Below are 22,279 nucleotides of genomic sequence, written 5' to 3' on the forward strand. Positions count from 1 at the left end.
CGTTTCTGTACTACCTTAGTTGTAATCTAAAATTTGTTTTTAGGAAGACTTGTATGTGACCAGCAGTGAACGTCTAGAAGTGAATCACAAAGATGCGAAGACCGACCGCTGAACCTTATACACTTGAGGGAGGAACTTAAAAACGAGCATGATGTGTCACTGTCAAGTAAGCTCGAAGAAACATGGACAATACACAGAAAGAACTGTTACAGTATAGTACAGTATAACACAGTATAGTATATAGTATAGAAGGTCACTGAAAGAAATACGCAGACGAGCAGAAGTCACAGTCCAGTCAATAAAGGAAAATTAGGGGAAAGATTCGTCTAGTAGCAAGTTTTTGTGCAGTGGTAAGAGGGAGTGTCATGAACAAAATATAAAAAAATCCTGACAGGTGGGATGTGAAAGTGGGGGGGGGGGGATGGGAAGGGTGGAGAGGAGGTGGGGGTGGGGGGGATGGAGGTCATCTGAAGGTAACCCCTTTTTGTTTTTCTTGAACATCTCGCAAACCGCCGCTTCTAGCGAAAATGCTTCCCGGTACAAAACTGCACTACATTAAATTTCCTACAAAAAAACATCCTACTCATTTTTTTCTCTAAAACTAGTAGTTTCCGCGTTTTAGGTTATGGAAAAGTCCCAGATTATAAAAAATAGTGCATTAATTGTATAAAAGTAATATTTATTGTAAAGTGAAGTGGGTTAAGAACAAATAACAAATACTGAATGTGTATACCACATCTGAGTGCAGTAGAACCGTATTAAGAGTTAAACTGTGTTCTACAGGAGTGACAGTTTGGACGGGTGGGGTAAATGTAAGACGTGTGAGGGAAGACAGGTCGCCAGATTGTGGTCACGCATTTCCCTCCTTCATAGGATTGCAAGCTGAAGACCGAGCAGGTGATTCCCCATTCTCTCTATCGCATTAAGCCATAAAAAGTGACTATAGGATGTTTCAAAAAGTTACATCGAACCATCCGTAGCTCACTTTATGAATCACTGGCGGTTCAGTGTGCAAAAGTATCGAGAAGTGTTTATTATCGAAAATTTGCGTTAACATTATATGGAGTACAGATAAGAGTCACTACTAATGCTAACACAAGAAAAAGATATGGACAGAATATATGTAAATTTCCGCACACTGTTCCACACTGCTAAAACCCAGGCAGCAGAAACTGTTCACCTGACGTATGCGTTTCAAGATGGCAGCTTAACAATTGCAACAAGTGAAGAACGAGAAACGCAAGAAGCCAGACGTGCGGCGCGAACCAATCCCAGCGCAGTATTAGCTGCCAGTCGTGATGTCGAAGTCCATTCGTTGCCGGCATCGCTTCGTGTGAACATAAACAACGTGCGTTGCGTATGGTTTCTACCGTTTGCTTGTGTTGTATGTGCTTTTTTCGCTGTGGCTTAGAAAATTCTGATACTTGGAAACTGCCACCGAAGAATTCGTTCAACCAGTGACAATCCTTTGTGTCGATGTGTGCCGCAAAACAGCCAGGCGCTGGAGTTACTACGGAGAACTCGTGAGTTTTACGAGCAAGGGAATGAGTACGTAATTATTCATCGACAGCTACTCGGAGGTTCGAGTCCTCCCTCGGGCATGGGTGTGTGTGGGCATGTGTGTCGTCCTTAACGTAAGTTAGTTGAAGTTATATTAAGTAGTGTGTAAGCCTAGGGACCGATGGCCTCACCAATTTGGTCCCATAGGAACTTACCACAAATCTCCAAATTTCCTTTGGCGCTTCAGTGTAATATGCTATCAACGACAGACAGCAGCAAGTTGGCACATTCACCAATCCAATCCCTTTCTCACAAACATCACATAGGTCACCGATATCATCACACAAATTCAGCACTTCTCTGCAAACGTTTATAGGAACACATTTCATAGAAAAGCTGACTTAACAACTGCAAATAAGTTCTCACTTAGTAAATTACAATAACAGCACTATGTAACCACGAGATCAGTGAAGTTGTTTTGTTTACTTATATAAGAAAAATGCACAGGGAACTGTAGGGAGGTATTGTCTGTAATCTGAAAAGCGCGCAGCGCTTGGGATGGAGGATGTCTCCTTCCCCGGAAGGACTTACAACTGCCACAAAGGATTACTTAAAATCAGTTTCGCTTCTAGCAATGTAGACCAGTGTGCAGACATTTACGTTGGATCTGTCCAGATCCTTTACTTGCGTCAGTATTATTAGTAACTCACATCTGTAAGCAATACAGTGTTAACACACATTATAACACCCAGTGGGAGGGTCTGCAAACTTCTTTACCAGTGATTTATAGAGTGAGTTTGATTTGCGGAAGTTTCGGTATAACTTTTTGACATACCTGCAGTTGCTTTTTGTGACGTAGTGGTGTAGAGAGAATGGGGCTCACCAACTCGCTCTTCAGTCGAAAGACCTATAAGGGAGTGAAATGCATGACAACAGTCTAAAGTCTAGCCCCAATTCCTCTATCACCAGATCGTAATTCTCGCAGAATACAATTTATCACTTAATATGGTTGTACCGCAACTTTATGTAACAATAAATATTAACTTCATATTATTAATAAACTATTTTTAATGATCTACGATTTTTCCATCCCCTCCAACATAGAAACTATTAGTCCTAGAGAAAAAAATGAGCAGGACCTTTCTTGTAGGAAATTAAACGTAATTTATTTTGTGCTGGGACTCATTGTCCCTAGATGCCGCGGTTTCCGAGATATTCAAGAAACACGTAAAAAAGTGACTTTTAAAAGCCACGCCCTCTCCCTACAACAATGCTCACACCGCGCCACCCACTATTTTTACTTGTTGTTTATGACACTTCCTCCTTTTACTGTACAAAATTTTGCGACCACACGTATTTTTCCTCAGCCGACCTGTTTTGTCTTGGTTGGCTGGACTGTGACACTTTCATTCAAAGACAATAATTGCTGTGAAGTCACCGCAATTTATGATGGTCTCCTAGACATGAAAAAGCGGGACATAGTTTTTAATAGAGTATATGATCACTAGAGACCAGATTATATGCATCATGAAAACCTTAAAATATGCATGCAAATACGCATGGAAAATGCTTAAAAATGTATGGAAAGTGTCGAAATATGCAAGATCAATAGTAAAAAAACAGGGTAGTTACTGAGTGCATTTTATCTCAAAGTCGAACCAGTCCATATCAATTACGAGGAAGAGCGCCGGCCACGCGAAAAATCGATGCATTTAGAACGTTGATATCATTTTGTGAATACTTTTTGGTAGGGGTTAAAAATGGCTCTTCCTGGGATTATTTCCTAAAACTTTGCAAAATGGGGACACATACCGTGTTTCAAGAATTGTTCCTTCTTTGCTATTGTTGTCGGTATCAAGCGGATACGATGTGAGTGAGTCGCAGCGAAACAATCGATATGTACAGGACCAACTTCGGGATATATCTCACGCAGTGGGGCACGCTCAAAAACTCCGTAATATTTTATTTAAAAAACAACATACAGTCATGATTTTTTTGATCAGCATTAACTTTTAATTAATATTATTGAACCAAAGCATCATTTACAATTTATTTTACATTTTTCTACTATTGTAAACATAAACTATCAAGTACTGTTACAAATTTTCAGTAGTAAGATTGTGTCTTCGATCACTCAAAACATTTTTTTAAGCAGAAAAGAACCGTTCTACATCAACTGAGGTATCGGCAGTATCTGAATTTGGGTGCTAGTTGGCACTTATTGTTTCTGGCAAAAGTTCACCCGTCCCATTAATAAAACAATTCACTTGGCACAAGGGTTGAATGCCTGGGTTATTGATTAAAATGTTTTCAAACTTTTCTTTAAGTTTTTTGGGAATACCTCTGGCAATGAGGAGTTCACTAGAATAATTTTATTCATTAACTGAATAGATTCATTCAACGCCAAACGTTGAGTCAAGATTTTTAATATTTGCAAGTGTATGGGAAAAATGAGTGCTAATCATAGCAATGTCTTTTTTAATACCGGAATCATGAAAAGCATCCTTGCACTGGCAAACTGTCAAAGCCTCTGCACTATCGACGTTGTTTACTACGCCTCTAATGACCTCGAAATGTTGATTGTAAAACAACACAGTTTGACCCACATACCCCATAGAGCTACCACTGGTTTTGGAGGTAAAATCACATTTGGTAGTTTTTCTTTCTAGGTCTTGATGCGAGCAGGAGCCTTTAGAAACACTTTCTTTGTGGATGAAATCAGTTTATTTACATTCACAAACGTCGAACTACTTCTTCAGCAAGGCGACGTACCCCGTGAGCAAAGCAAGTCACATGAGCCAAATTGTGGTTAAATACTAGGAGGGCTTTTTCTGATTTGATCATATAGGGAGCAGCATCTGAAATAAACATCCTTTCATCTGAAGGAGATTCTGGAAATATTTTTCCAATACCGTCATTCATAAATCTGGCTATCGTAGAATGATTTAGTTTTCTAAGTTCTTTGCTGGCCGCTAAATAGGAAGAAGGAGGCTCTTCTTTTATAGCACCAACAGTTAAATTAGTAACGTAACGGCCACAAGTGTCTGTAGCTTCGCCAGCTGAAGTCCAGATAATGCTGTCCTTGAGTTCATTGCGTACTTCTTCCAGAACATTTACGTACATTGTCTGTATGCAATTTTTTCGCAATGTTAATTCATCTGGTATATTTCGATATAAGCAATATTTGCTCAGGAATCCTTTGAGGATAGCGTTTGTAAGTTTGTGAAAAAGAATATTGCTTGCAGTGAATGCTTCACATAGATCGATGTTAAACCGACTTTTTTGGTTACCTTTGGACAAATCCCCGCTACTGCAACTTGCTGTTGTCAGAAGTTGTCGTGGTCCTTTCTTCTGCATTCCTGCGATATTAAGACTTATCTTGACCTGCTGGTCTATTTGAAACTTTTTTTTTTGCGTGAAACGGTTTCCTCGCAAACTGGACAATATAAAACAACTCCGTCGTATGTAAATGTTCCAGGATGTTCAGCTCTCCACGAAACGACGTTTCTTTTTTCGAGCGGCATGCCGCAAAACACGTTACACACTACACGTCGTAAACACGTTCAACTATGTACAAGTAAATAGAAGGCTGAACAGAAACAACGGACGTGCGACTAAAAGCTTGCGTAGTTTAATTTAGTTGTTACCGACGCGTACGGTATGACAGAGGAGGGGATTAACCGGGGACGCAGGCGCAGGAACATTGAGTCTGTCTGCCTGTTTCTGTTCCTCTTCTGTAATGATTTCGCTAGGCAGTGGCCTCTCGGTTAGCGATTGCGCGCAGTTCTACGTCGCGGTCAATCTGTGTGACATAAAAACTAGTTCGAGCTGGAGACCGTCCGTTTAAATTTTTGAAATACTGTTAACATACAGCGAAAATAAGCATCGTCACTAGTTTTCAGTTCAAATATGCAATAAGCGGTGAAAAGGAGCCAAATATGCAAATGCATATGCAACATGCATGTGCATATAATCCGTTCTTTAATGATCACCATGGACGGCAGTGCGAGTTCTGCAACTTGCTTCCATGCTGGTCACAAGGTTGGTAAAGAATTCTTGTGGTACAAGTGTTTGATTCCTCCACTAGCGCTGCTGAAAGCTGTTGGATGGTTGTTGTTACATGTGGACATGCTGCAATACGCCTCCCCAACACATTGTGCGCGTCCTCGATGGGATTTAAATCAAGAGAACCAGCAGTCCAGTCCATTCGCTGAATATCCTTTCCTTCCAAGAGCTCCGCACCCTACGCTGTTCAATGCGGTTCCGCAGTGTCATCCATAAAAATGAAGTCAGGGCCTAACGAACCCCTGAAAAGACGCTCAGGGGGAGGGAGTACAGCGTTACAATAAGTTTGACAGGTTAGTATGCCAATGTAACATTTACTTATTTATTTATTTATTTCATTAACAGTACAGAGTAACCAACCACCTTGAAATGTAAGGTAGGTCCGATGCTTCTAAATCCAACAGAAAAGACTTCTTGTTTTTTCAGTCTTATTGGTATACAGTTGTTAATGCTTTTTTTACTAATATAAAGAACATATAATATGTAACATTATTCCCCCTCATACCATAAGCATCAAAACGATCAAGTTCAACAATAATCCTGGGTGCATTATGTGTTCCCACCTCTCGCCATATGAGGGTACGTCTAGAATCTCTATTCAGACTGAATCTGAGAAGAGCAAGCGACCTCACTCGTCGTTGGTCCAGTTCCTGTACTCTTGGCACCACCGGATGAGTGGGTGTCGACGAAAAGCAACGACTGGTAATCAGGCAAAGAGACCAAACCCATGCAACCGCTGTGCCACTGTAGAGCATGAGATTGTATGTCTTACAGTGCTGTTAAATGTGGTTGCAATTGCACCCGCTGTTTGACATGGGTCCCTTCTTGCCCGTTGCACAATGCAGCGGCCACCAGCAATGCCTGTGGTTCTGAACACTCCCCATGCACGTAAAGCAATGTCGTGAACGGTACCAAACTCCTGGGATACACTCGTAATACTTCGTCATTCTTCAAGTTTCCCGATGATTCTTCCCCGTGTGAAGTCATCCAAATGTTGTCTCTGAGCGACGTTGTAAGAAGAACAACAGCACAGTGCACCTTAACTGCTTGTTGATCGACACACACTGTCCTTTCCCTTCCCTTCAGCTGCTTCGTGTTGTCAGGCCAGTCCCATGTGGCCCTGTAGTCACGCTGACGTCACGCTATGAGACTTGCAGCTTTCTGTGTTGGACAGGGAGACCTCTGGCAACATGCTCCCAAACTTTCATTCAGTTCCATCGAGTTTTCTGTAGGTTAGGTTACTTTATGGTCTACAAGTTTTGCAGAGTAGTGTATAAACAGTCACCAAATACGAGGGGACGTTAAAAATTAAGTTACACGTTATTATGGCATGACAACTAACTTTTAGTGAATGCTGCACTACAGTTCAGAGTGACACAGACAAATGACACTATTTTTCAACAAAGTAAGAAAATATGGCTGATTAGAGTTTAACGTCCCGTCGACATTGAGGTCAGGTAGAGTGCGCTAACCACTATGCCACCATGCTCTGTTTCAGCACAGTCATCAAGTCTTTGTAAAAAAAATGGTCGGAACGTTCTACCAATCGTTCAGTTCCTCGACGATAGAGATCCGCTCCTTGGTCACGCAGCCATTCGAGAACCGATGTGTGAAAGCCCTCATCGTCGGAAAATAGGCGATTGTCGCGAATCTGTTTCCCGACAGCCTGTACAGTCTCGTCTGTGTTCGATGTTGATTACCTTCTTTCCCGATTAGCATCGTTCACATCTGTTCGGCTTTGGTCAAAATGTTGCCACTAATTCATTACGACTGGATGCGACATTGAATTGGGTCCATATACCGCCGGAACATTATGGTGAATCTGAGTGCAGTTTAGACGTTTTGCCCACAAGAATCGTACTGTCTCGCGTACTTCATCTTTGGAGTACGTTTCCTGTTGCCACACCATTTCAATAGCACACTGCAATGCACCTATTGTCCACACCGCAACAGAACTGTGTCTGCATCAATCACAGAACTTGTACTCTCTTCTGATAGTTCGCCCCTCTTGTTGCAACACTCGTCTTAGCATTGGGTGAAATGCGTATCTTATTTTTTTAAGTCCCCTCGTATGTTGGAGTTTACGACCACAGTTATTTATAGTAGAACGTACATATTGATCTTGCTGTGGAGATGGCTGGTATTAGATTAATCGGAAAAATTCTAATTAACTTAGTTTACTCTCGAAATATCAGCTTATAAAATGCCCGTTTGACCCTTACTATGTGGGGTCAGTGGAACAAATAATGAGACTGGGAGTGCTTCACCACAAACTTGTTTAGTATGCGCCAGAGCGCCGCACAAATGCTGAGTCAACTGCAATGGGAGGCGCTTCACAATAGGTCTTAGTAATGGCACTGAATTTTAATGTCAAGGTTCTGGGAGCCCAAGCTCCATTACAATATAAGATACATAATACTACATCCAAATTGTATCTCACGGGATGACCGTGAGGCAAACAAAACATTAATTTGAGCACATGCAACGGAGAAGGCCGCCAACCCCTAACCGCATGCATGACAAGCACGCTTGCACAAGCGTGCTTGCGCAGTAATGCTCAAGCATAACTCAAGAAGTTACTTAGTCATTTGTATGTTCCATAGATCTTTTGAACGATTCACTTAGTTGAACGAGTCAGGTTACAGGATATGTATCCATAATTAGTGTTAATGAATACATTATTGTTTCAGTGCTACTCAAGCAACTACACTTAAAAACAAGCTTTTTTTACTAGGTACCAATTTTTAAGTAGAAATTCGTCAATTGAATAGAAGCACTTGTCCAGTAGAAACAATTTTAAGTTAGATTTAACATTTGTTTTGCTACCTGTAAGAGATTTTTTTGTTATAGGGCAAATGATCAAATTTTTGTTGCAGCATATTGATCACATTTCTGGGCCACTAAAGGATTTAATATTGGGTAATAAAGGTCATTTTTATATCTAGTATTGTAGGTATAAATATGACTGTTCGTCTCAAAATGTGACAGATTATTTAGGACGTATTTCATTAGCGAATACATGTACTCTGATGGCGCAGCCAAAATGCCTAGCTTCCTTCGTAACGATCGTGGGTGGACACCATATATTATTTTTCCTACTCGCTTTTGTGCAATTAATACTTTCTTTCTAAATGATGAGATACCACAGAGAATTATTCCATAAGACATTAATGAGTGTATATATGAAAAATATGTCAGAAGGTTGGTTCGTTTGTTTCCAAGACTAGCAATTATACGAAGAGAAAACCTAGCTGGACTTAATCGTTTGAGAACTTCAGTAATATGCTTCTTCCAGTTCAAGTTTTCATCAGTATGTACACTCAAAACGTTTGAGCATTCTACCCGATTTACTGACTCCTGCTCATTTTTCTGCATCAGTTGTTGGCATGACTCTACTTATTGTACGAAACTAAATACAGCCTATTTTTTCAAAGTTTTGGACACTCCATTTTCAGAGAACCACTTAATAATTCTTTGGAAAAAATAGTTTATGATCTCTTCTGTTGCTTTCTGTCTCATGGATTTTATTATAACACTAATATCGTTTACAAAAAGTACCGATTTTGCTTGTTGAATGGTAAGTGGAAGGTCATTCTCATAAATAAGGAACAGGAGTGGACCAAAATAGAACCCTATGCGAATACCTTTGTGACTTCTCCCCAGTTACTAAAATTTTCAATCCTGTCTACACTCTTTGAATTGTTCAGCAGCACGTTTTGCATTCTGTTTGTTAAATATGATTCAAGCAGCTGTGTGTAAAGCAGTCAGTTCCATGAAACATCAGTTTTTCTTAGAGTTTACATGAAGTACGCGATCAAACGCCATGGAAAGATCACAAATAATACCAACTGGCGATATTTCATAATTTAACGCTTGTAGTATTTCATGAGTGAATGTATAAAAGCATTTTCAGACGAGTAAACCTTCCAATATCCAAACAGTGATATGTTAAGAAAATTGTTAGCACTGAAGTGTGAGACTACCCTTGAGTACATTACTTTTTCGAATATTTAGGAAGAAATGTCAGTAAGGAAAATGGACGATAATTATTTTTGTCTTTCTTGCACGTTTCTTGGGATAAGGTTTAAAAAATTCATGTTTTGTCCTGTCTGGAAAAATTCCCTGCGCCAGTGATGGATTGCATGTATCACTTAGGACATTACTTATTAAGTTGCAACAACTTTTCAGATTTCTATTTGAAATTCCATTACAATACGAGCTCTTTTAATTTTTACAATTCTATTAATTTCAGTGAATGATGCTGTTGTTGCTTCAAATTGCTTAAAGTTATGTAGAACGACATTTTTAATATATTCTCTTTGTATTCAACTTTTACAAATGTTGCAACTCCTTTTTTTCATGTTAGGTCTACACAAAAATGATGCAAATCTGTAATCCTTGATGTTTAACTTCTCCACCCCTGTGGTTACATGGTGTTCAATAAGTCACGAACATCTGCCCCTTCAGAAATTTCCGTATCTTCTAGGCATACAAAAAGCTCATCTATCTTGTTTCTCAGCCCTCTAACGTTCTGATGAAATAAATTAATTTTATTTTTCAGGAAAATATTACATGGTTCAAATGGCTATGAGCGCTATGGGACTTAACTTCTGAAGTCATCAGTCCGCTAGAACTTAGAAGTACTTAAACCTAAGTAGCCTAAGGACATCAAACACATCAATGCCTGAGGCAGGATCCGAACCAGCGACCGTAGCGGTGGCGCGGTTCCAGACTGTAGCGCCTAGAACCGCTCGTCCACCCTGGCCGGCAAAGTATTACATGTATTATGACCATGTTCTACTCTAATTTCTTTCAATTCCATCTGTCTTTAACATGATTCTAACTTTAAAAGTCTAGCATAATTTTGTGCAACCACCAGGACACTAAAACCAGGTAGATCTTGACTGAATTTTGATTATGCATTGTAAGTAGGCTGTTTAGGTTTTCTTATTGGAAACGCCATGTAGTGCTCTGTATGAAAATCACTGGCTGTGCTGTGTGCAGTCTGTGGTTAGTTTGCATTGTTGTCTGCCATTGTAGTATTGGGCAGCTGGATGTTAACAGCGCGTAGCGTTGCGCAGTTGGAGGTGAGCCGCCAGCAGTGGTGGATGTTGGTAGTGAGATGGCGGATTTTTGAGAGCGGATGATCTGGACGTGTGTCCATCAGAAACAGTACATTTGTAAGAATGGATGTCATGAACTGCTATATATATTATGACTTTTGAACACTATTAAGGTAAATACATTGTTTGTTCTCTATGAAAATCTTTCATTTGCTAACTATGCCTATCAGTAGTTAGCGCCTTCAGTAGTTAGAATCTTTTATTTAGCTGGCAGTAGTGGCGCTCGCTGTATTGCAGTAGTTCGAGTAATGAAGATTTTTGTGAGGTATATGATTCATGAAAGGTATAGGTTAATGTTAGTCAGGGCTATTCTTTTGTAGGGATTACTGAAATTCAGATTGCGTTGCGCTAAAAAAAAATATTGTGTGTCAGTTTAAGCACGGTCATTTATAATTTTTCTAAGGGGACGTTTCATATGTCGACCCTTAGCCGAGGATACCTCACTGGAATCTTCAGATTTTTTCTTGTAGTTTGTGTAATTAGTGTAGCTTTTGTTTATTGCTAGCGCGTAATTGTACAGAGAATCTCCTTTGTAGTTGCAGTCTTTCATTGTTGTACAGTAAAACAGTTGTAGCATGCATGTAGATTTGCACCAAGTACTTCGCAGCTACGCTTGCAATTAACTAGATATTATTTTCAGTGCTATGTTAATGTGTTCTCTTATTTCTGCTCTTCAAATTGTGCTTTTCTGTGTTGTCGTGTGAAATATTGTGACAATAATGGCGTGTGAAAAACGTAATACTAGGCTCCAAAGTAAACTGAGAAATGACATTGAAGACGAAAGCAGCGTGTTAACGCCACCGTGTAATGAATTAACTAATGTTCAAACTAGTAATTTGGTAATTGTGCATAGGGAAATGGAACGGGCTGCAAATAATGGTGTAGACAGTGAAACAGTTAGTGAACAGGGAAGCATTATCGATCGATCGGTCGGCAACAGTTCGCCTCAGGAATCCGAAATGACAGGACACAATCTCGCAAATACTGTAGATTCAGGTTTTGCGTCTGCACCGTTTTCTCAAATGAGTCAAGACACATTTTCTGCTTGTCAAAATGTGAATGTTGCCGGTGAAAATGCACTGCCAAAAAGCATAGAGAAACAGATTCCAGACACTAATACATTATTATTGCAATTAATGCAACAAATGGATCAAAATCAGAGACAACCACAGCAACAGTTAGACACAATGGAACAAAATCTTCAAAGTTAGACACAATGGAACAACACCAGAGACAAACACAGCAACAGTTAGACGCAATGGAACAAAATCTTCACACCACGCTTGAACAAACACGTGAAGATTTAACTACTGAGTTACATAAAATCGAATCGAAATGTCAAAAAGTCTCTAATGACGTAAAAACACAAATTTGTGAACATTTCCAACCTATTTTTTCGCAGCATAAAAATACATTACAGAATCACGAAGCAGCCATAAAGGAACTGCAAACTATTGTTCATTAAAATCATGAGACCTTGCAAGCTAAAATTGACTCAGTTGCATCTACCGATTCGGTTACGCAACTTGAAAAAACTCAGGAAAACTTAAAGGACACAGTAGATACGATTTCAACACAAATGGATACTCTGAAATTTGGTTCAGAAAAACACACTGAGGAAATAAGTACACTATCAGAGAAAGTAGCCGAACTTTCGGATCAGTTCACTAACTTATCTGCAAAGGTAGATGATGATCTGAATGACACAAGACCTATAGCATTCACTGACACAGAAGAGTATGAACAAATTGAGAAATTCAAACAAAATCAGAATCAAATTAATACGCAACACAAAAGAGAAATCCGGGAAGTACAAGATCAGTTGGCACAAGTAATACAAGAATTACATATTTCAGAGGACACTCACGCTCCAATACGGGAAGAGGGGCACAGAAATACGGAACAGCCACAAAATATTAACACAGCGCATTTCGGAAATTATGAAAGAAATTGGCAAGGTGCACCGAATTTTGAAATGGAACCGCCGAAACGACGTAACAATGACCGACATGCGTCTCGCCGACACGATGATTTTGACTATAAGCTGTTCATTACTACACGTAAATTCAAAACATTTAAGAATTCTGGCAACGACATTCATCCACAAGCGTGGCTTCATCAATTCTCTCATTGTTTTCCACCCAACTGCTCATTAGAGCACAGATTAGAATTTATGTGCGGCTACTTAGAAAATGAACCAGCTGTAAGAATGTGATCGATCATTCACGATTGCCACAGTGAAGGAGAATTTTACCATGCCTTCCTCTCAGCGTATTGGTCTCAAGCCACACAAGACCGAGTAAAACATAGCATCATAATGATGAAACATTTCGAACAATCTGAATTTTCCAGTCTTGTCAAATATTTCGAAGACATGTTACATAAGAATCAATATCTTTCAAACCCATACAGCCCCTCAGAACTCATCCGCATTTACTCAATCAAATTACCTGAACATTTACGACATATTATTTTGTCAGGACGTTGCAAAGACGACATTGAAGTTTTTCAGGGACTGTTACAATAGTTGGAAATCGTCACTGACAATCGCAGGTCGCGAAAACAGGAACACAACAATTACAGGTCACATCCGTCACAATTCCGTGATGACAGAAACGATAACTGGAGATGACAAGGCTATTCTTACAACGCAAATCGTGAGCAAAACAGACACCACCTGTATGACAACCGTTGGCAGAGTAATAGTTACAGAGAAAGATCGCAATTTCGTAGTAAAGAGTATGACAGAGATAATCATAGAAACAGAAAATATGGGAACCAAAACTATTATTATCAAGGGAGACAGAATAACTTTAGACGCAACGGTCCAGCGTGCAGTTATGATTCAGGGAGAAATTCTCCACCACGTAACAGACAAGAAAGAAACTACAGGAACTACCGACATGACGACAGCCGATATATTCATAACGACAGACCTGAATTTCATCAGAACTGGCGGGATTGAAACAGGGCAGGGCGCTCTCGGCAAGGTGAATTTGTAGAAGTTAGGTCTCCTAATCCCAATAACGACGCACACCAACAAAGAGATAGCAGACTATGACTCGCACCGCAGGCAGCCACGTGCGCCGGCTGGCTCAGAAAAAAATAACATAGACGTTAACCTTGACAAAAATTTTAGAATTCCTTACCGACGTGTACAACATGATACTTACTTTGAACTTGAAACTCTGCGTACTAGGAAGAGTAAAGGGTTACACCACATTTCACACGTAAAACCGTTTATTGAAAGATAATCTCCTTTTTAACTTTGTCTTTGCCATAAAACGTTTCACTTCACATTTCTAGTATGCTTTGTCAGACTTAGAAACTGTTACCATGCAACAATGTTTGAAGTGAAATATCCAGTCAAGAACCAAGAGAACTTATTTAAACAGAATTTACGAATGCATTCTTATAGTGAACACAATGTTGTTATTTGTACATTCTTGCTTGTTAGTTGCACGATTACGTAACGACTATCAGGCTTACATACTTAGAACATATAGTGCCAATGAGATTTTAATGCAACATTTTGGTTTACTTGAAAAGATTCTCTTTATTTGAAGTACATTCGGTGAGATTAAAGATGAGTTAGCATTTGGTTTCTTTGATAGCTACACGATTATATCACGACGCTACTAATATGTGGCACAATTTACATTGTTGCTTTTGCGGTGTATCTGTTTTATATCTGCACAGTTTTTCTGTATTATTCTGGAAAGTAAAACATGTTTTATTAGTAACTTTTGTGGTATAGCTACAATGAGACAGCCTTTTCCGTAGCACAACAATACGTTACATTATAGTACTTTCTTGACCACAGCAATAAGCGTAATAACTAAGATATCTATACGCAAAGCATTTCACTTTTGTTTATGAGGAGGTGAGTACATTGACTTCAGCAGAACTTTGCTTACAGAGGACGATAACTACGACACTTCCACAGAATCCACAGCAAGACGCACATTTAGCGCTACAGGACACGCATTTGAGAGCTTAATTTTGTACTTAAACCATTTATTTTTCAGGATTTTTGAATTACAAAGAAAGTTTTCCGTGATACATTTCATTCCATTGCTGTAATCTGTAACACCTGAGGGTATAATTACATTAATCCTCATGGGGGCACACGCTTACTTTGTGTACCATGTGTGTGACAAGCACAAGGAGCCCTAACTAATATGGTATTTGCTTATACAACTTTACACATCGGTACCATATTTCTCTAACACAGAACTACACAGCTGTGTGATTATTTAACTGAGAGAGACAAATATTTAGTTTACTACATCAGTGACAGATGTTTACGTAATTACACAGTAGGATAACTTCACACTTATGAAATTGTACTTTGTCTGTACTGTGTGAACCCTTCATATTTTTCGGAACCATTGTGATACTATGAGAGCTTTGAATGATGTATTTGGTATGGGATCATCATTTTTAAAGTATGTTTGAGGTAGATGACACTATTGAAATGAGCAGAGAATTTTTTAGGTTTTGATATTATTGCAGAAAGCTACGACGTTTCTGAGATTTGACTGAGGTGTTATGATGCTATTATTACGACGACGATGTGTATTATGCTTTTGAGGTAAGTTTATGATCAAGGAGATGATGCTATATGAGGAATCTGATTATGCTATGTATTTATTATTTATTATTGAAGAAGTGTCGACGAATATGTATATGTGTAATAAGATAACGAATAATGAGTAAAAATGGTTCAAATGGCTCTGATCACTATGGGACTCAACTTCTGAGGTCATTAGTCCCCTAGAACTTAGAACTAATTAAACCTAACTAACCTAAGGACATCACAAACATCCATGCCCGAGGCAGGATTCGAACCTGCGACCGTAGCGGTCTTGCGGTTTCAGACTGCAGTGCCTTTAACCGCACGGCCACTTCGGCCGGCTCGAATAATGAGTAGTGGTTAGGGATTCTGACTTGTGAAAAAGGATGTTGGAAACCAAGAATCGTACTTTAAGAGTTATGAAATGTGTGTAAATGCGTGAATGTATCACAACGCCGGCGAAAATTTTTTGGACACTGTTATATTTATAGGATTTTGTTTCTACAGATTTGTAACGCAAATATTTCGACCTGTGAAATTTTATTTGTATCAGACTGTCACTGTAGCGGAAACTGCTGTCGTAAATATTTCGGTAAGAAAGGTAAGTGACCGTGACGTAATGCATTGTGAGCGGCCAGGTGTGCCAGCCGCCTTGAGAAAAAGCCATTAGGTAGAGAAGAAAGAGGCCATTAACCTCGCTATTGACGTTCCTTTGTAGAAAGCATCGCAAATATGACACGCTTTGGAAACATATGATTATACTGTGGAGTACATACTTTGTGCTGCTTACTGAAATGCTTATGAATTGATGGGAAATATTCTTACATCTGCACACCTGGTTATGACAAGTGTCTGTCTACGAGAATTGAGAGAATTTCTACTAACTTATGAAATGCCACATGACTATTGAATGATATTTTTGTACTTTATACATAGTTGCTTATTTCATTTGATATCTGGTTTCCAGCTCTGTTGCAACATTGGTTTTATAAAATAAAATTAATTGCATTTGCTAATGTGAACACTTTCTGCTAACAGATCTATTAAATAATAATTTTATGATCCACATTCTTAGAAAAAGGAGCACTTGGAATGGAAAGAACAATAAGAAGGGAGTTATAACAGTAACTGCATACATAATTCTCTTTTCAACTACTTGGTAATTTTTTTGGTGGAGTAAGTTATCGTGATGTATCACTTTAGTGATAAGATGAGACATAGTTATTAAAAATGGCCATTTTTACTGTAATATTTTTTCTGCTTGAGCTTTGTCTTGTTTAGGTATACGTTATAGCATTTGCTGTTGCTGCTTGCCAGGCATAGTGCTACTAAATTTCACTTTGTATTACTCTGTTAAGCTAGTTTTACTACTGATTTATTTTTCTTGTTGCTGCACATTGGCTCATATTAGTTGTAATGTTGCATTTGCTTGGTAATTTACATTTAATGTAGCTTGATTTGCCAATTTCCATTTTTTTGTCATTGCTCTTTGTGTTAATTGTTTTGTGCTGCTGCATTGCCTCGTCCCTTCGTTTAGCATCTGAGCTCAGTAGATTTAAGTTAGCTTAAGATGGGGTAGGCTATATGTGAGAACGAGTTGTGATGAATTGGAAGAAATGCATTGAGAAGCTATAAGAAAATGGTTTGGCCAAAAAAGAATTTTGAAAGAGGATGTGAACAGAATGCAGAAAGCATGCTTGGATAGGATTTTTTTTTGGTGGAAACAAATGTTGAAATAAGGGGAAAGATCTACAGAACGAAGTGTTGGGTTGGACTGCAGTACCAAATGTTACACTGAAAACAAACCCTGTCCTTTCCTCCTGTGTTATTCTGCTATGTGTTTGTGTACTCTTGTTTATTTGTGTTTTTCCTGTCTTTATGTGTTTAGCTTATACTATTTATGTTGTAGAATTTTTCTAGCCCTAAGCTACATTCACTATGATGAGGAATACTGTTATCCTCAAATATAATTTGCATTAATAATATGTTATTTACTTCGTAAAGATGTTTAGACATTATTTATCTGTTCTATTTTATTGCTCATGTGTGAAGATGATGTTTCAAAAGTTATTCTGATCTTTTATGTATGTACTTATGTCATAATTCTTGTAACACTGATGTACACGTTTATTTCTATTCTTTTGTAAAGCCTGTTTTACTACAAATGTTATCTGTATTGTCATGTTCTTTAATGATGTATTTTGTACCTTTGTTATCGTATTCTTATGTTATAAAATTGTAATTGACACCAGTTCATCAAATTAAGTAATTTGTAAGTTACATTTCACTGCACACGTTTCTGTTGGTCATAGTATATGGACAATATGCGAGAAGTTGGGACTGATAGTGTTTGCACGTGTGTTAATAATTCAGAAAGGGACTGGATAACAGCATTGCTGGTTCTAACGATAATTCCAAAAACTTTGTGAGTGCACAAGTGCTGGTTTATGGACTTGCTATATAGTACAAGACTCTTCGATGGTGATTGTGCACTTGCACAGTCGTAACAGATGGCTGCTGGCCGTCTCTACAAGGACTGAAGTGGGTCTGCACCTTGGATGATCCACCAATACCATACTCTCTACCAAGACTATAGTGGGTCTGCTCTGTGATGACCTACCTACCAATATTCTTCAAACCTTCGAATGACTGCTGTGGGTTTGCTCTGTTGTGGCCCATTACCTGCATGTCAAGAGTCAGCACCGTCTTTCTGTTGGAACGACAGCACTCCTTCTTCAAGACTGCATGGAAATCCATTACTTCCGTGTGCATTTTCTTTTACTGCTCAGATTTTGACAAAAACTGCAATTTCACTGTGATGAATGATCAGGACTGTCTTTATGGACTGTGAGTAAATTTTAGCTTTTGGCCAACCTTGTATCAATAAGTGTGTGCATATGATTTCTTTGTTGTTGTAATTGTGAAAAATTTTTTCACAAATATGTATTGGCTAGTGCCCAAAACAATTTGTAAAATTTTTTGTGGGGAGCATGGGGGCTATGTAAGTAGGCTGTTTAGGTTTTCTTATTGGTAACGCCACGTAGTGCTCTGTATGAAAATCACTGGCTGTGCTGTGTGCAGTCTGTGGCTAGTTTGCATTGTTGTCTGCCATTGTAGTATTGGGCAGCTGGATGTTAACAGCGCGTAGCGTTGTGCAGTTGGAGGTGAGCCGCCAGCAGTGGTGGATGTGGGTAGTGAGATGGCGGATTATTGAGAGCGGATGATCTGAACGTGTGTCCATCAGAAACAGTACATTTGCAAGAATGGATGTCATGAACTGCTATATGTATTATGACTTTTGAACACTATTAAGGTAAATACATTGTTTGTTCTCCATCAAAATCTTTCATTTGCTAACTATGCCTATCAGTAGTTAGTGCCTTCAGTAGTTAGAATCTTTTATTTAGCTGGCAGTAGTGGCGCTCGCTGTATTGCAGTGGTTCGAGTAATGAAGATTTTTGTGAGGTAAGTGATTTATGAAAGGTATAGGTTAATGTTAGTCAGGGCCATTCTTTTGTAGGGATTACTGAAAGGCAGATTGCGTTGCGCTAAAAATAATATTGTGTGTCAGTTTAAGCACAGTCATTTATAATTTTTCTAAGGGGACGTTTCAGCATGCTTATGTAACCGTACGGGCATGTGCACGCTTGAGCGTGTGTATTAATAATAGGGAGGCTTGTAGAAGCATTTATAAGTGATTCTATTCCATTTAATTTTTATTTCGTCCTGTTAAATTACGTTCTGTACAAAGGTTGTATTGTAACGTAGGACAAGTTTAAGGATGTAATATTACACGGAGAAAAAAGAAGAAAAAAAGGAGTACTGTGAGACAGTTTCCATAGCGAGAATTGTTAATATGAGACTAATATTTTCGTTTGTTCAACCACTGTTTGCTCCACATACCACATTCCCTCTTTTATTTTTTCCGTAACACAAGCAAAAAGGCTACTGACGCCATTGCATCGTCGTCTGAGTTCGACGTTTTCGGTTAAACTGCATGCTTGGCCTTGTGTGCTTGTCGAGCATGCAATTAAGTGTGCCGCCGCCTGAAAACAACAGTCTTCGTGATGGGAAGATGAGGAGGAAATGACTATGGAAACAAGTATACTCTAAAACGGGGGTACGCAACCTTTTAGTTTACCTGGCCCACATTGGAAGAAGGAAAACGAGTATTTTGGGCCTTTTTTTACCGATAGTATGTTACATACTCACTTCTTGGGCCGCATTGAAACTTGCTTTGGGCTGCATGTGGCCTGCAAGCTGAAGGTTGGACACCCCTGTTCTAAACCATACCACATGGCGGCCTGCGGAGTACAGGTGTAGATGTAGATAGACTGCTATGAACTGTTGGCTTTGCGTAAAGTCAGCTAGGGTCCTCAGAATTAACACTGAAAACCGATTACATGCCCCAGCTTTCAGGATTGTTGCACTGTTTCAAGATGGTCCAGTGCAGAGTGCAGAGTAATCTCATGCAGCTAAGTTGTCACCATCCTGGAACACATTACGTCCATCTTCAAGGACAAGAGAGATAATTGTTCAGTAGGCGAAAGCATGTTCAGGGATTCCCTTCAGATTAGTTAAAGTTTCACTTCTATGTCCGCGCAAGCAGATCGTAACATATAACATTTCCGGCAAAATCAACTGAAACGTAGCACAAAAACAGAGGTCGATTAGTATCACGGAATTCATCCCTACATCCTGAAGGTTTAGACATCGCAATGTAACAGAAAAATGTTGAAAATTAGATGGACTGATATGGTAAGGAATGACGCGGTTCTCCGCAGAATCGGCGAGGAAAGGAATGCACGGAAAACATTGACATGAAGAAGGGACATCTGGTAAGGCATCAGGGAATACTTCCATGGTACTAGAGGAAACTGTAGAGGGTAAAAACTATAGAGGAAGGGAGATTGGAGTACATCCAGCAAATAATTGAGGACATAGGCTGCAAGTGCTGCTTTGAGGGAAAAGGGTTCGCACAGGAGAGGAATTCGTGGCGGGCCGCATGGAACCATTCAGTAAATTGATGACTCGAATATTATTAATAATAACAATAATAATAAATACCTCATATTTTACTCTTCTTCTAACGAGCTCAGAAATCGACATCTGTCGTCTCTCTAGCACAGAATTCTGTTTGCAAATGTTTGAATTTATTTCCGGTGTTTGATAAGTATTGAACTTGAATTCGACAGATTGTTAAGTTCGACCTGCTCCGGTCACAACGTACCAGCTACTGAAAGTCTGAACATAATTAAACGACTTTCCCGGTCCAGTTTCAAAGCCTTGTTTAGTATTATATTACTTTCACGATAGGTTTTACTTAAGCCCGTAGTTTAAAAGGCATTTAACTTCAGAATTGATGTCAAATATATGGTTCGCGTCTATCAAAATCTAGCCGTGTTACGACTACCGTGTAAGAATGAAATATAATAATGAGAAATTTGTCTGTCATTTACCTTCTTTTGTTGCGTAAGAGAAAAGTGTAGATCTGTTTCCTTGAAGTTTATGGACCCGATTTCACTTCCACACGCCGTAACTGATGTGTACAATTACCCTTATCGCCGTTTCGCTTGAACGACCTCCAATTGGTTGTTAATGATATGCGAGTTAGCAGTTCAGTCTTGGAGATATTTTATGCAGCGGTTAGTGGATTATATAACCATGTTCTTAAGGAATGTAGATCATGCATAAATACCAACAATGAAGAGTTCGATTTTCAAATGCGAATGCCGAACAGATTCCTGTAGCGTGAGATAACAGATTGCAACAACCAAATTAAATCCGTATGTAGAATTTCTACTACCATCCTCTGAAACTAATTTTCTTAAAACAGTGTAATTTTTCGCATAGTTTATGCAACTGTATCCATGCAGTTAGTTCGCTAAGGAGACTCGAATTTTACAACGATGAAAAAAAGTTAGCATACAACGCTCCTAACCTTTAGTGCGAACTCGAACATTATGATTTAATTCCTTTGTGATTCATGGCTGGTAAGTGGGGCTCCGAACAAAAAATCGGAGGAACAGACCACAGTCACTAAAGTCAGATGTTCTAACTCCATAAGTCAGTGTGATCACATTTGGATTGTAACAAAAAATATTTGTGAACAGAATCATAAACGGCAATCTTACTCACCATGCACTTTGAACGCCTTATATTCTGTAGTTACAGATTCGGGTACAAATACGTCTCTCGAAGTCGAGGAATTCTGTTTGCGTGTTAGATGTATATCTTCACAAAATAAGCTGCATGTCGCTGTTATAAGCTGTTCTACTCGTTTAATGTGGAAGCACTGCCAAAGTGGGAGTGTCGTTTGCCTGGGCTTAGTGCAGCAAAGCATTATGTTTCTGTTTCTGCTGTTTCTACGAAATGTTTCACCACAACAGTTGCTAAATGCAGTACATATAAGCTAAATTTTTGTAAATGATATATCCTAATGCAATGTGAATTTAATATAATACGAAAAGGCAAGTTTATTTTAATATAATGACAAAATAAAAAGACTAATTTTGCTGATTTTTATGAGTTCTTCCACAGCGAGTGAATAAAATTACTAAAATATTGAAATTCAGGTTACTTAATGCAAAAAAACAACGTTGTACACGAAACTCCTGAAAATCTAAAGACAGACTTAAACATTAGCCCGTGAGTCCAGAATCGACCCTCCTCCCGCCTTTTTTTCCAGTGGTTCCGATCATAGTTACTGGAATTTGCGCCACACAGAAAACTTCTATTTTCATTTTCTCTAAAGCTACGCAGCGTCGAGCTAAAAGGTCAAATAGTTGCCCATTACTTCCAATGACAAACACCTTTGCGAAATTTAATTTAAATCTGTGACCCACAGTTGTCGTCCTCACCTTATAAGACACAATATGCATCCTTCGAGAGGAAACGGTTAGTACTTGCAGCGCTAGAGAGACCTGTGCTGCTAAGCGACTGAACAACCCTTGCGCCCCCCCTGTCATTAGATTTTAACATTGGCCAACGGCCGTCCGCTATACACCGTGCAGAG

This window comes from Schistocerca americana, chromosome X (genome assembly GCF_021461395.2).
Source record: "Schistocerca americana isolate TAMUIC-IGC-003095 chromosome X, iqSchAmer2.1, whole genome shotgun sequence".
Taxonomy (NCBI): domain Eukaryota; kingdom Metazoa; phylum Arthropoda; class Insecta; order Orthoptera; family Acrididae; genus Schistocerca; species Schistocerca americana.